Source organism: Mixophyes fleayi, chromosome 9 (assembly GCF_038048845.1).
Source record: "Mixophyes fleayi isolate aMixFle1 chromosome 9, aMixFle1.hap1, whole genome shotgun sequence".
NCBI classification, from domain to species: domain Eukaryota; kingdom Metazoa; phylum Chordata; class Amphibia; order Anura; family Limnodynastidae; genus Mixophyes; species Mixophyes fleayi.
In genome coordinates, this window is record NC_134410.1 from 77,762,013 (window position 1) to 77,775,873 (window position 13,861).

The window sequence follows — 13,861 nt, forward strand, 5'->3', positions numbered from 1 at the left end:
CGAAAAGAGTAAAGGGCCAAGAACAGAGCCCTGAGGGACTCCAACAGGGAGAGGGGAGGGGGTGGAGGAAGAACCAGACGTGGATACGGAGAAGGAGCGATTAGCAAGGTATGAGGTGAACCAGGCATGGACAGAGCCAGAGTGGCCGAGTGAGAGAAGAGTTTTCAGTAGGAGTGGGTGGTCCACGGTGTCGAAGGCCGCGGAGATGTCAATGGAGTAGTGACCCTTGGATTTGGCTGATAGGAGATCATCGGTAACTTTGGCCAGGGCTGTTTCAGTGGAGTGGAGGGGGCGGTAGCCGGATTGGAGAGGGTCAAGGAGGGAGTTGTCAGAGAGGTGTCTGGTGAGGCGGCTGCAGACAATCCGCTCAAGTAATTTGGAGGCATATGGGAGAAGAGAGATAGGGCGGTAGTTAGCAAGAGAGGTGGGGTCGAGATTGGGTTTCTTAAGAATAGGGGAGATAAGAGCGTGTTTGAATGAGGATGGGACAACGCCAGAGGAGAGTGATAGGTTGAAGAGGTGTGCGAGGTAGGAGCAGGCAGTAGGAGAGAGAGAGCGAAGGAGGAGGTGGGAGGGAATGGGATTAAGAGGACAGGTAGAGGGTGGAGAGGAAAGAATAAGGTAGCGAACTTCTTCACTTGATGTGGGGATGAAAAAGGACCACAGCTGGTTGATGGCGGGAGGTGAAGCGGTGGGGATGGGGGCAGAGGGGTGGGAGGAGGAGATGTTGTGTCTGATGACTTCAATTTTGGAGGAGAAAAAGGAGGCGAAGTCAGATGCCGAGAGGGAAGGCGGGACAGTGGGAGGGGGGGGGAGGAGGGAGTTGAATGTGGCAAAGAGGCGGCGGGGGTTGGAGGACTGAGAAGAGATGAGCTACTTGAAGAAGGATTGTTTAGCGAGGGACAGGGCAGAGCAGAAAGAGGAGAGGATGAATTTGAAGTGAAGGAAGTCAGCCAGGGAAGGAGATTTCCTCCAGAGGCGTTCAGCTGTGCGAGGGCACCTTTGGAGGGAGCGGGTGAGTTTGGAGTGCCAGGATTGGAGAGTAAGGCGACGATGGCGGATAGAAGAGGCCGGGGTGACGGTGTCCAGGGCAGTAGTGAGAGATTGGTTGTAGAGAGAGGACGCCTGATCAGGGCAGGCCAGAGAGGGAAGGGGTGAAAGGAGAGTTTCAAGAGAGGCGGAGAAGGAGATGGGGGTCAATAGCGTCAAGGTTGCGCCTGGTGAGGGTGGCTTTAGGCAAGGTGGGAGAAGGGGAGGAGGACAAAGAGAAGGAGAGGAGATGGTGGTCGGAGAGTGGGAAGGGAGAGTTGGAGAAGTCAGAGAGATCCCAGAGGTGAGAGAAGACAAGGTCGAGGGAGTGACCAAGACAGTGGGTAGGGGAGGAGGTCCACTGAGTGAGGCCAAGGGAGGAGGAAAGAGTGAGAAGTTTGATGGTGGCAGGGTCAGAACAGTTGTCAACAGGGATGTTAAAGTCACCCAGTATAATGGAGGGCAGGTCAGAGGAAAGATAGTGGGGGAGCCAGGCGGCGAAGTTGTCAAGAAAAAGAGAGGTAGGGCCAGGGGTATGGTAGATGACGGAGACACGGAGGTGGATGGGGGAGAAGAGCCGAATGGAGTGGACTTCAAAGGAGAAGAAGAAGAGGGAAGGTAGAGTGGGTATGACCCGAAAAGTGCAGTTAGGGGATAGGAGGAGGCCCACTCCCCCTCCTGGACGCTCGTCTGGTCTGGTGGAGTGGGTGAAAGAGAGGCCCCCATAGGAGAGAGCGGCAGGGGAGGCAGTATCAGAAGAAGTGAGCCAGGTTTTAGTTATGGCAAGAAGATTAAGAGAGTTAGAGATGAAGAGGTCGTGAATGGAGGACAGTTTGTTACGGACAGACCTGGAGTTCCAGAGGGCACACGAAAAAGGGAGGGATGAAGAAGAGGAGATATGGATGAGATTGTCAGGGTTGATGGAGCGAGGGGGGGGTGAGAGATAGGATAGAGAGATATGGGCCCTTGGCGGGGGCTGGGGGAGAGGATGGGTATAGGAAAGGAGCGAGGCGGCATGATGACAGACTGGGGAATAAGAGAATGGCTGGAGGAAGCAGGGAGGTGAGGGGGAGAAGTACAGAGAGGAGGGCAGCAGTAGGGAGTCCGAAGTGGAACAGATCAAATTAGAAGCGGAGACAAAGCAGTGAAACCAATGAAAGCAATGTGGACAATGTAAAAGGAGAAGAGCAGTGGCAGAGCAATAACAATGTGAAGTGGAGGAGAATGAAATCACGATCAAGCGGTGTAGGCAATGTACAGTGGGGAACAAAAATAAAGGTGGAATAAATAAAATAAATAGATTAACTTAAGTAGATTGAAGTCACGATCTAAGCGGTGTAGACAATGTACATTGGGGAACAATAAAATAAAGGTGGAATAAATAAAATAAATGGATAGGTGGTATGGTGAAATGAATGAAAAACACAGTGAAATGAATGAAAACACAATCTAAGCAATGGAGAGTGAAATGAATGAAAACACAATCTAAGCAATGGAGAGTGGGGAATACTAAAATAAAAAGTGGGAAAAATAGATAAAAATTAAATAAATGGATTGGTGGTATGGTCAAATGAAATACAAGAAAAGGCAGTGAGGGCTACAGAGTGCAGGTACCGGGAGAGTTCCAGGTAATCACAGGAGCAGGAGTAGTTCGTGGGGACCAGCGGTCAGGAGCAGGAGGGTCCAGGGTTGTCAGAGATCTGGAGGGACAGGCCAACGGACCAGAGTTCAGATGAACAAACAGCCGGAGCAGTGGGGACGCCTCAGGAATCGGAGTAGCTGGAGGTCGTGGGAGACAGCACTGGAAGGGAAACCGCAGGACTGGAGGAGAACAGCAGCGTCAGGACTGGAGGGCAGGAAGAGGCCACTGGAACAGAGCAACAGGAGACCACAGGATCGGCAGCCAGAGAGACGGTTACAGAGTGGCATCAGGAGGCACCGGACAGGAGGATCCGCAGCAAGAGAACCGGTAACAGAGCAGCAGAAGCCAGGGACCGCAGGCAGGAGGATCAGCGATCAGCAACCAGAGGACTTGAAGGAGATCAGCGGCACGTGGAGGCTGGAAGCGGCGTCGTGGAGGTCCAGAAGACTGCAGGAGTCATCACCCGGTGAGGAGATCAGCGGCACGTGGAGGCTGGAAGCGGTGTCATGGAGGTCCAGAAGACTGCAGGACCCGGTGAGTAGAACAGATACGGAGCAGGATTGGCGGGTGCAGGAAGGCGGCAGGCAATACGGCAGCAGGTAGCAGGCGGGCCAGTAGACAGCAGTAGGTTAGCTGAGCGGAGAAGTCAGGATTGGCCGGGGAGTGAGGCCGAAGCCACGGCCCAGAATGGAGACGGCAGGCGGCAGGGAGATGCATCAAGGGAGGCGGAAGTCACCAGGAATCAGCATCAGGTAAGGAGGCAGAGGAGGCAGGCATCTCCGATAATGAATGTGGGGCCCATAAGGTTTTCAGGCTGGGCTCCAATGGAGAGCAAGCAGGACACGTCTGTCCTGTTCGAGTTCCAAAAGAATAAAAGATTCTAGCTGTCATTTTGTAGAATGTACTAAATAATTAATAGCTAGAATCTGATTGGTTTTTCAAACCCTTCGGAAAACTCTCAACTTGATACATTTGCCCCCAGATATTAATTTATCCCAAGAGAATTACTTCTCTTGCCAATATTTTCACTGATGAAGTACTCTGCTCATTTGTACAACTGCAGGAAACTTTCCACATCTCTTCCACATATTTTTATAAATACCTGTAGTTGTGCCATTGGATCAGTGACCTCCCCCTCCATAAATGACCTCTTCATTTACCTCCTCCGAGTTAGTAGTCGAGGTGGCCGCGGGCACCGCCGCGAGTCTCCTTACCTTTTCTGCTGGCTTCTGGTTCCGGCGTCCCAGTTGTCCGGGCAACAGCCGTGACGCAAGGTATCCTCTGCCGCCGTCCTCTTATCTAACAGCACTATCTGGTTAATTTTTTGCACTCCAAGTGCTTTTGGGGTGTCCCCCATTCTTTTGCATTAATATTTCTGGCTGTCAAAACTCCTATTTGTCAGCAGTCTCAAAAAATAATACTTAGCACTCCCAAGTGCTTTTGGGGTGTCCCCATTCTTTTGCATTAATATTTCTGGCTGTCAAAAGTCCTGTTTGTCAGCAGTCTCAAAAAATAATATTTAGCACTCCCAAGTGCTTTTGGTGTGTCCCCATCCTTTTGCATTAATATTTCTGGCTGTCAAAAGTCCTGTTTGTCAGCAGTATCTAAAACAATTTGTAGCACTACAAGTGCTTTGGGCTCATAATGGATTCAAAGCAGTCCACATTTGAGCAGAATGAGCAACCAGGTTCTGTCACCCGTCCTAATGGTAGTGTTCCCAGTACGTCATCTGGGAAAGGCGATGTCAAACTACACAGTCTTTTGAAATCAGTAAAAAAAAACACACACCCAAATTTTTTTTACCGTGTTCAAGCGTAAAAGAAGTGTAACTGAGGAAAAGTTAAGTGCCGATAAAAAAAAAAATTGCCAACATGCCATTCTACACACGCAGTGGCAAAGAGAGAATGAGGCCTTCACCTTTGTCTATTAGTGCCAGATCAAAAAATGTTACCGAGCACAACTACTGTTGCGCGTCAAAGCCAAGCTGCAAGATAATGAAGATAATCAGTAAGGCATTAGAGGATAATGTTTGAACTGAATCAGAAATGACACCAATCCCTGTGGAGAGTCCATCCACCAGTGGTATGTCTAATAGTGAGCATTCTGATAATGTACCCAGCAGTTCTGATATACCAAGTGAGGATGACACTTTGGAATTAGAAGAGGATGAGGGGGAGATTTGGGTAGCCGATGAGGGCACTAATGATGATGTTGATGATGATGCAGACAGATACCAAATTGCCTTTCTCAATTTCTATTTATATTCTAGACTCTATAACGGCTAAATAGTTTTCTATTTTACTGCTAGTGGAGAGGGGGTCTGATGCAGACAGATACCAAACTACCTTGGTCCATTTATTTTTACTTTCTAATTCTACAGTCTATGCAGGCTGCTTTTTTTCTATTCAACTACAAGTGGAGGGTGTAATTTACACCCAAAAACGATGGCTGCATTGCCAATAGGCTAAGATGAAGAGGAAGACAACCAGGTTTCTGTGTAGAATTAGGGATGGCCTACCAGGGATTAAACTGTTTTCTTCCTAATTTATTATCTTTAGAATTACCTTACTTATCCAAGAAACAGGTGGAGCACTAAATTAGGTTATTTTATGCCCAAAAACATTGATCTTTAAACAAAATTGCAAAAGAAAACCAAAACATGCAAGGGCGGTTTGGCAAAACCAAAACCAAAACACAACGATAATCCAGATCCAAAACCAAAACCAAAACACGGGGGTCAGTGAGCATCTCTACTCTAAACCCTGATCTATTGCCTGAACCTGGATTCTGATTCTCTGCTAGTGATCCTGATCTTACGCCTGTCCCTGGATCCTGAACCTGTGCCTGTGACCCTTGACCTTGGTTTGTTCTCTGGATACGTTGTCTACTGCCGGCCCCAATTCTGGCCTGGACCCCACGCTGCTGTCTGTCAGAACACTCTATTTCTGGGTTCTCCTTAGCCGGTACACATCTCTCGACCCTCTGTTTGTCTGCAGCCAAGTCTGTCCCCACCACTAGGGGCAACAGTGAACACCACACTTCAGAGCAGACTCCGGGTTTTGCTGTACCAGCTGGAGGGATTCCTAACATTACAACCGGCTCAAAACAGAAATTCCGGAGACAGAAATTTGAATGGATGAAAAAGGAACCAGATTGTCTCCATTTCAAGTTCTGGCTGGCCATGTTGACACCCTCTATCAAATGATCTGGGGATTGGCCCAGCGTTTGTCAGCTCAAGAAGAGTCCTCCAGAAACCTGCAACTTCACAGCAAGCCTCCTCTGGCATATCTCCAGAGCCGAAGTTGAATTTGCCTGATCGATTCTCAGGAAGCAGGTGCATTTTCCGCAACTTTAAGGAGAGTTGCAGGTTATACTTCCGCCTGAGACCACGCTCCTTTGGTTCCGAAAAGCAACAAGTAGGGATTGTTATCTCCCTACTCCAGGGCGATCCTCAGTCTTGGGCCTTCTCCCTTCCACCAACAAGTCCAGCCTTACAAACCGTGGATGCCTTCTTTTCCAGGCCTTGGGGTTGCTATACGACTGTCACTCACCGGACTGTGAGTGCTTCTTCCCGGACATTTAGGAACCGTGGTCGTCCTCCATCCTGAGGGACTGCGCATGCGCAGCCCTTTCTAATCCTTCAGTGTATGTTCCTTTAACTTAATTGGCAGATCAGGCAACACTCCCTATATTAAGCACCTGTGGTCAACACCCTGTTGCCTGATCTTGGAGTCTCATTCCCCATGAGTCTCTGAAGGTGTTCCTGTGTTTCCTCGTTTATTCAGCGCTGCTGATTCCTGTGGTTTCCAAACCACTTCTACCTCTGTGGTTTCCAAACCACTTCTACTACTGTGGTTCCCATACCACTTCTACCCTTCTGTTTATCATCGTGACTGTTAGCTGATTCCTATCCGCTGCCTCCGTGCACTACAGTCTTCTAACCACTTCAACTCTACCATATATTATTGTGACTGTTAGCTGATTCCTATCGCTGCCTCCGTGCACTACAGTCTTCAATCCACATCCACTCACCTGTTCATCATCGTGACTGTTAGCTGATTCCTATCCGCTGCCTCCGTGCACTACAGTCTTCAACCTGCAACTCGTCTGTGTTTCATCGTGACTGTTAGCTGATTCCTATCCGCTGCCTCCGTGCACTACAGTCTTCACCCTGCAACTCGTCTGTGTTTCATCGTGACTGTTTGGCTGATTCCTATCCGCTGCCTCTGTGCGCTTCAGTCTTCAGTTCATCTCAACTCTCCCGTGTTTCCTCGAGACTGCTGTCACTATTGCTATCCGCTACTCTCCGTGATCAACAGTTCCAGTTCAACTCTGCTCTCCCGTGTGCCATCGTTACTGCACCTGCTGGTTGCTATTGGCTACCTCCGTGTGTCCGCAGAGACCTGCTGCTGCTACTCCTCAGCTCTACTCATCCATCTACTGCTGATCCGCTCTCCACGCTTTCCTGTGTTCCCGCTGGTCTCTACCCGCCTGTCAGCATTGGATTCGTGTCTCTCTACTCACCCCTCTGCTAGACCATCGCCATTCTCCAGGGTCCTCCAGGAGCCCAGTTCCACGCTCTACTGATTCCTGTATATTGTTTCCCTGCTGGTCTACCTACCTGTGCGCTGCACCTACTAGACCTCCGCTTCACCCATCCAGGGACTTTGCATCCTGGCGGCCTCCTGCCGTTCAGGTATCTCTGCACTCCTGTCTGACTGCCTGCTTCTGAACCACGGTATGCATACTTCTCATTGACTGTGCTGGTGTATTGCATATCTTGCTGGACTGTGTTGGTTCTCCTCTGGAGTTTGCTATCCGCTGAGTCTATTGCCATCATTGACTGTGTTATCTCGTGCCGGATTACTTCAAGAGACTTTCTATTATGGCAGTGCTGTTCAGTCATATATATATATATATTGTGCATATTATTGTGGATCAAGTTTAAGGTGCCCGTGTCTATCTTTTGTTGCAGTCTCTCCCCGTGCACCTCCTCACATATATATTCAGTGGTACAACTTGCTAGTGGCAGACCACTGATCCCTGTTTCCAGTATCACCTGTTCCAGTATCCTCTCACATAGCAGTGGTACAACTTGCTAAACGCAGACCACTGACTCCCCGGATACCTCCACTTGGATTCCATTCCTTCACTCAGACAGCGGTACAACTTGCTATCCGCAGACCGCTGACTCTCATCACCTCCTCGTTTCTGTTGGACATTCCTCCTCACTATAGCAGTGGTACAACTTGCTACCGCAGACCACTGACTACCTTCACGTGTCCTTTGTCCATACAGTTCCTCGTGTATTATTACCTCCATATTGCCAGTGCTGCTAGTCATAGACTTTCCTGAGCATCTCATCATCTGCTATTTCCTGTTCCGTGATCACCCTGCTACCAGAGTACCATATTACCACCTATACTGCTCTGGTAAGCCTATCACCTGGTGATCCCTGGGTAAAGACTCCTAGTGCCCGTGACAGTAAGATCAGGCCATGACAGACCCAGATACGGAACCTACCGCTAAAGAGATGCTGCAGCATCTGGTCAGCCGTGTGGAGCAACAGGATGCTCGCCAACAGCTGTTACTTCAATGTTACCAATCGTTAACCTCCCAAGGAACATCTGGACAGACTGTTACAGCTAATATTGAAGCTCCTGTGCTTTCCTCCGTTTCCCCAGTGCCATCCCAGGTGTCTACAGCTCCCACGCTTCACCTGCCTACTCCGTCAAAATACGACGGGGACCCCAAAACTTGTAGGGGTTTCCTTAACCAATGTTCAGTCCATTTTGAGCTCCAACCTCAAAATTTTTCTACCCATCGTTCCAGAGTGGCCTATCTTATCTCATTGTTTTCTGGACAAGCCCTGGCTTGGGCCTCCCCTCTGTGGGAAAGAAACGATCCAATACTACAAGATAGTGCCAAATTCATTTCCACGTTCCGAAGTGTGTTCGATGAACCAGGTCGTGTGACCTCCGCTGCTTCCAGCATTCTTCGTTTGCGACAAGGCTCCCATACAGTAGGCCAGTATGTCATTCAATTTAGGATCTTAGCCTCTGAACTTCAGTGGAACACTGAAGCATTAGTTGCCGCCTTCTGGCAGGGGCTCTCTGATAAAATTAAAGATGCACTGACTACCCAAGAGCTTCCTTCGTCACTAGAAGATTTGATCTCTCTTTGCCATCGTGTAGATATGAGATTTCGTGAAAGAGAGTCTGAGAAAACAACTGCTGTTAAAGCACCTCTTCGTTCAACCCCTCAATTTCGTCCAGTTTCACCCTCTGTGATTCCCATGGAGATAGGACGTTCCAAATTATCTTCAGAGGAGAGGAAACGAAGAGTAAAGAATAGACTCTGTATCTATTGTGCTGATTCCACGCATATGCTCAGCTCTTGCCCTAAGAGATCGGGAAATGCCAGGCCCTAACTAGTTCTGGAGAGGTGAAGTTAGGGTCCCTGGAGTCCTCTCCATCGTCTATGAAATCTAAAGTCTGCGCTTTTGATGTTACGATTTCCTTTGCTACCAAATCCTTTGAGTCACAGGCATTGATTGATTCCGGAGCAGCAGGAAATTTTATTTCTAAATCACTAGTGAATCAATGGTCTCTACCAGTGATTACTTTAAAAACACCCATTACTGTGACGGCTATAGATGGATCACGTCTCATCAATGGTCTCATCACCCAGAGTACGTCTCCAGTAACACTTCAGATTGGTGTACTACACCATGAAGAAATTTCGTTTTTAATTCTTCCAGTTACGACAAGTCCGATTGTCTTAGGCCTTCCATGGCTTCAGTGTCACTCTCCACAGATTGACTGGCGCACCCCTCAAGTTACGTCTTGGGGGTCTGAATGTCACCATCGTTGCCTTTCCCAAGTTATTCCTCTTAAAGTACAGCAATCGTCCATCTCATCTTCCTCCCCGGGACTCCCTCCTCAGTATGCTTCATTTGCCGATGTGTTTGATAAAGCTCAGTCTGAACGTCTTCCTCCTCATCGTTCTTGGGATTGTCCGATCGACCTTCTTCCTGGCAAGACTCCTCCCAGGGGTCGGGTCTATCCACTCTCGTTACCTGAAACTCAAGCCACATCTGAGTACATACAGGAGAATCTCCAGCGTGGGTTTATTCGACCTTCCACCTCTCCCGCTGGAGCTGGGTTCTTCTTTGTCAAAAAGAAGGATGGATCACTACGCCCTTGCATAGATTTTCGTGGACTCAACGCCATTACTATCAAGAATCGGTACCCCAATACGCTGATCACTGAGCTATTCGATCGCATCAAGGGAGCTCGGATATTTACTAAGTTGGATCTTCGTGGTGCCTACAATTTAATTAGAATCCGTTCCGGTGACGAGTGGAAGACAGCGTTCAACACCAGAGATGGGCATTACGAATATCTAGTAATGCCTTTCGGGCTGTGTAATGCCCCCGCTGTTTTCCAAGGCTTCATCAATGAGATCTTTCGGGACTTATTATATGTATGTGTCCTTGTCTACCTGGACGACATATTGATCTTTTCACAGGACCTGCCTTCTCATCACCAACATGTGGCAATGGTCCTCTCCAGACTACGGAAAAATTCATTGTTCTGTAAATTGGAAAAATGTTCATTCGAGTTGCCCCAGATTCCATTCTTGGGGTATATAGTTTCCGGAGTTGGCCTGAAGATGGATCCAGACAAAGTAAATGCTGTATTACATTGGCCCCAGCCAACTACTCTTCGTGCCATCCAGCGTTTTTTAGGTTTTGCCAATTACTATAGACGCTTCATTCAAGAATTTTCATCCATTGCATCTCCTATTGTGGCCCTGACTCGGAAAGGGGCTAATACTAAGCAATGGTCATCTGAGGCTCTCCAAGCCTTTCAAATTCTCAAAGAGTCCTTCTCGTCTGCTCCCATTCTTCGACAGCCTGATGTGACACTCCCCTTCTTCCTAGAAGTAGATGCCTCTAATGTGGGCTTAGGAGCCATTCTCTCCCAACGCTCGGAGCAACAAAAATTACATCCTTGTGCCTTCTACTCTCGGGGTCTTCTGCCCGCAGAGAAAAATTATACAATCGGGGACAAGGAGTTGCTGGCCATCAAAGCTGCATTAGAGGAATGGAGATACTTGTTGGAAGGAGCTCGCCATCCGGTGACGATCTTCACGGATCATAAGAACTTGTCATATCTGCAATCTGCCCAATGCTTGAACCCTCGTCAAGCAAGATGGTCTCTTTTCTTTTCCCGTTTTGAATTAATTATAACCTTCAAACCAGCCGCTAAGAACAAGAAAGCTGACGCTCTATCTCGAGCTTTTGTGACGTCCTCTGATGTAGAAGAGGTTCCCAACCATGCTATTCTAGACCCCAAATGTATTTCACTGGCTGCTTCATCCACCAAAATGCTACCATTTGGGAAGACCCTCGTGCCTCCTACTCTGAGGAGGAAAATCCTTTCGTGGTTCCATGCCTCTCGTTTTTCTGGACACGCCGGTGAACACAAGACCTTTGAGATTCTCTCTCGAAGTTACTGGTGGCCTTCAATGAGGAGAGACGTCAAAGAGTTTATTGCTTCCTGTGATTTATGTTCTCAGTTCAAATCCTCCCGCAGAACTCCAGCAGGGTTGCTGCGACCACTACCCATTCCGTCCAAGCCTTGGACCCATATTAGTATGGATTTCGTTACTGATTTGCCACCAAGTAAGAATCACAATACTATTTGGGTAGTGGTAGACAGATTTTCGAAGATGGTTTATTTCGTCCCTCTGTCCGGTTTACCTTCCTCGTCTACTCTGGCTGAACATTTCATTAAAGAAATCTTCCGCATCCATGGATGTCCGTCTGAGATTGTGTCAGATAGAGGAGTACAATTCGTTTCCAGATTCTGGCGGGCCCTTTGTAAAACCTTGGGCATACGATTAGCACTCTCATCTTCTTACCATCCGCAATCTAACGGACAAACGGAACGAGTCAATCAAGATCTTGAGACTTTTATAAGGATGTTCTCTTCAGCCAATCAAGACAACTGGGTAGAATTGCTTCCTTGGGCTGAATTCGCCCATAACAACATGTACCATGAGTCATCATCCAAAACTCCATTCTTTGTGGTCTACGGTCACCATCCGTCTTTTCCGGAATTTCCTGTGTGTTCCTGCTGTGGAGACTGCTTGTCAGACCTTCAAAAATATCTGGTCTCAGGTTAAAACCTGTTTAAAGAAGACATCTAACAAATATAAGTCTTTCGCAGATAAGAAGAGGCGGGCTATTCCACCACTAAAAATTGGAGATCGTGTCTGGTTATCTACCAAAAATATTCGTTTGAAGGTTCCATCTATGAAATTCGCCCCTCGTTTTATTGGTCCATATAGGATCATTAAAGTTATCAATCCAGTATGTGTTAAACTTCTTCTTCCTAAGAATCTTCGGATTTCCAATGCCTTCCATGTGTCCTTGCTCAAACCTCTCATCATCAACCGTTTCTCGACTCCTCCCTCAGCACCGCAGCCAGTTCAAGTTCATCAGGAGGAGGATTTCGAGATTACTGAGGTATTGGATGCAAAAATTTCGCAAGGAGTTCTCCGTTTCCTCGTTCATTGGAAGGGCTTTGGTCCTGAAGAGCGCTCATGGATCAAAGCTGAAGATCTTAATGCTCCTGCCCTTCTGAAGAAGTTTTATTCCAAAAATCCGGACAAGCCCGGTTCCAGGCGTTCTGTGCCTACCTTTAAAAGGGGGGGTACTGTCACTCACCGGACTGTGAGTGCTTCTTCCCCCATGAGTCTCTGAAGGTGTTCCTGTGTTTCCTCGTTTATTCAGCGCTGCTGATTCCTGTGGTTTCCAAACCACTTCTACCTCTGTGGTTTCCAAACCACTTCTACTACTGTGGTTCCCATACCACTTCTACCCTTCTGTTTATCATCGTCACTGTTAGCTGATTCCTATCCGCTGCCTCCGTGCACTACAGTCTTCTAACCACTTCAACTCTACCATATATTATTGTGACTGTTAGCTGATTCCTATCGCTGCCTCCGTGCACTACAGTCTTCAATCCACATCCACTCACCTGTTCATCATCGTGACTGTTAGCTGATTCCTATCCGCTGCCTCCGTGTACTACAGTCTTCAACCTGCAACTCGTCTGTGTTTCATCGTGACTGTTAGCTGATTCCTATCCGCTGCCTCCGTGCACTACAGTCTTCACCCTGCAACTCGTCTGTGTTTCATCGTGACTGTTTGGCTGATTCCTATCCGCTGCCTCTGTGCGCTTCAGTCTTCAGTTCATCTCAACTCTCCCGTGTTTCCTCGAGACTGCTGCCACTATTGCTATCCGCTACTCTCCGTGATCAACAGTTTCAGTTCAACTCTGCTCTCCCGTGTGCCATCGTTACTGCACCTGCTGGTTGCTATTGGCTACCTCCGTGTGTCCGCAGAGACCTGCTGCTGCTACTCCTCAGCTCTACTCATCCATCTACTGCTGATCCGCTCTCCATGCTTTCCTGTGTTCCCGCTGGTCTTTACCCGCCTGTCAGCATTGGATTCGTGTCTCTCTACTCACCCCTCTGCTAGACCATCGCCATTCTCCAGGGTCCTCCAGGAGCCCAGTTCCACGCTCTACTGATTCCTGTATATTGTTTCCCTGCTGGTCTACCTACCTGTGCGCTGCACCTACTAGACCTCCGCTTCACCCATCCAGGGACTTTGCATCCTGCCGGCCTCCTGCCGTTCAGGTATCTCTGCACTCCTGTCTGACTGCCTGCTTCTGAACCACGGTATGCATACTTCTCATTGACTGTGCTGGTGTATTGCATATCTTGCTGGACTGTGTTGGTTCTCCTCTGGAGTTTGCTATCCGCTGAGTCTATTGCCATCATTGACTGTGTTATCTCGTGCCGGATTACTTCAAGAGACTTTCTATTATGGCAGTGCTGTTCAGTCATATATATATATATATTGTGCATATTATTGTGGATCAAGTTTAAGGTGCCCGTGTCTATCTTGTGTTGCAGTCTCTCCCCGTGCACCTCCTCACATATATATTCAGTGGTACAACTTGCTAGTGGCAGACCACTGATCCCTGTTTCCAGTATCACCTGTTCCAGTATCCTCTCACATAGCAGTGGTACAACTTGCTAAACGCAGACCACTGACTCCCCGGATACCTCCACTTGGATTCCATTCCTTCACTCAGACAGCGGTACAACTTG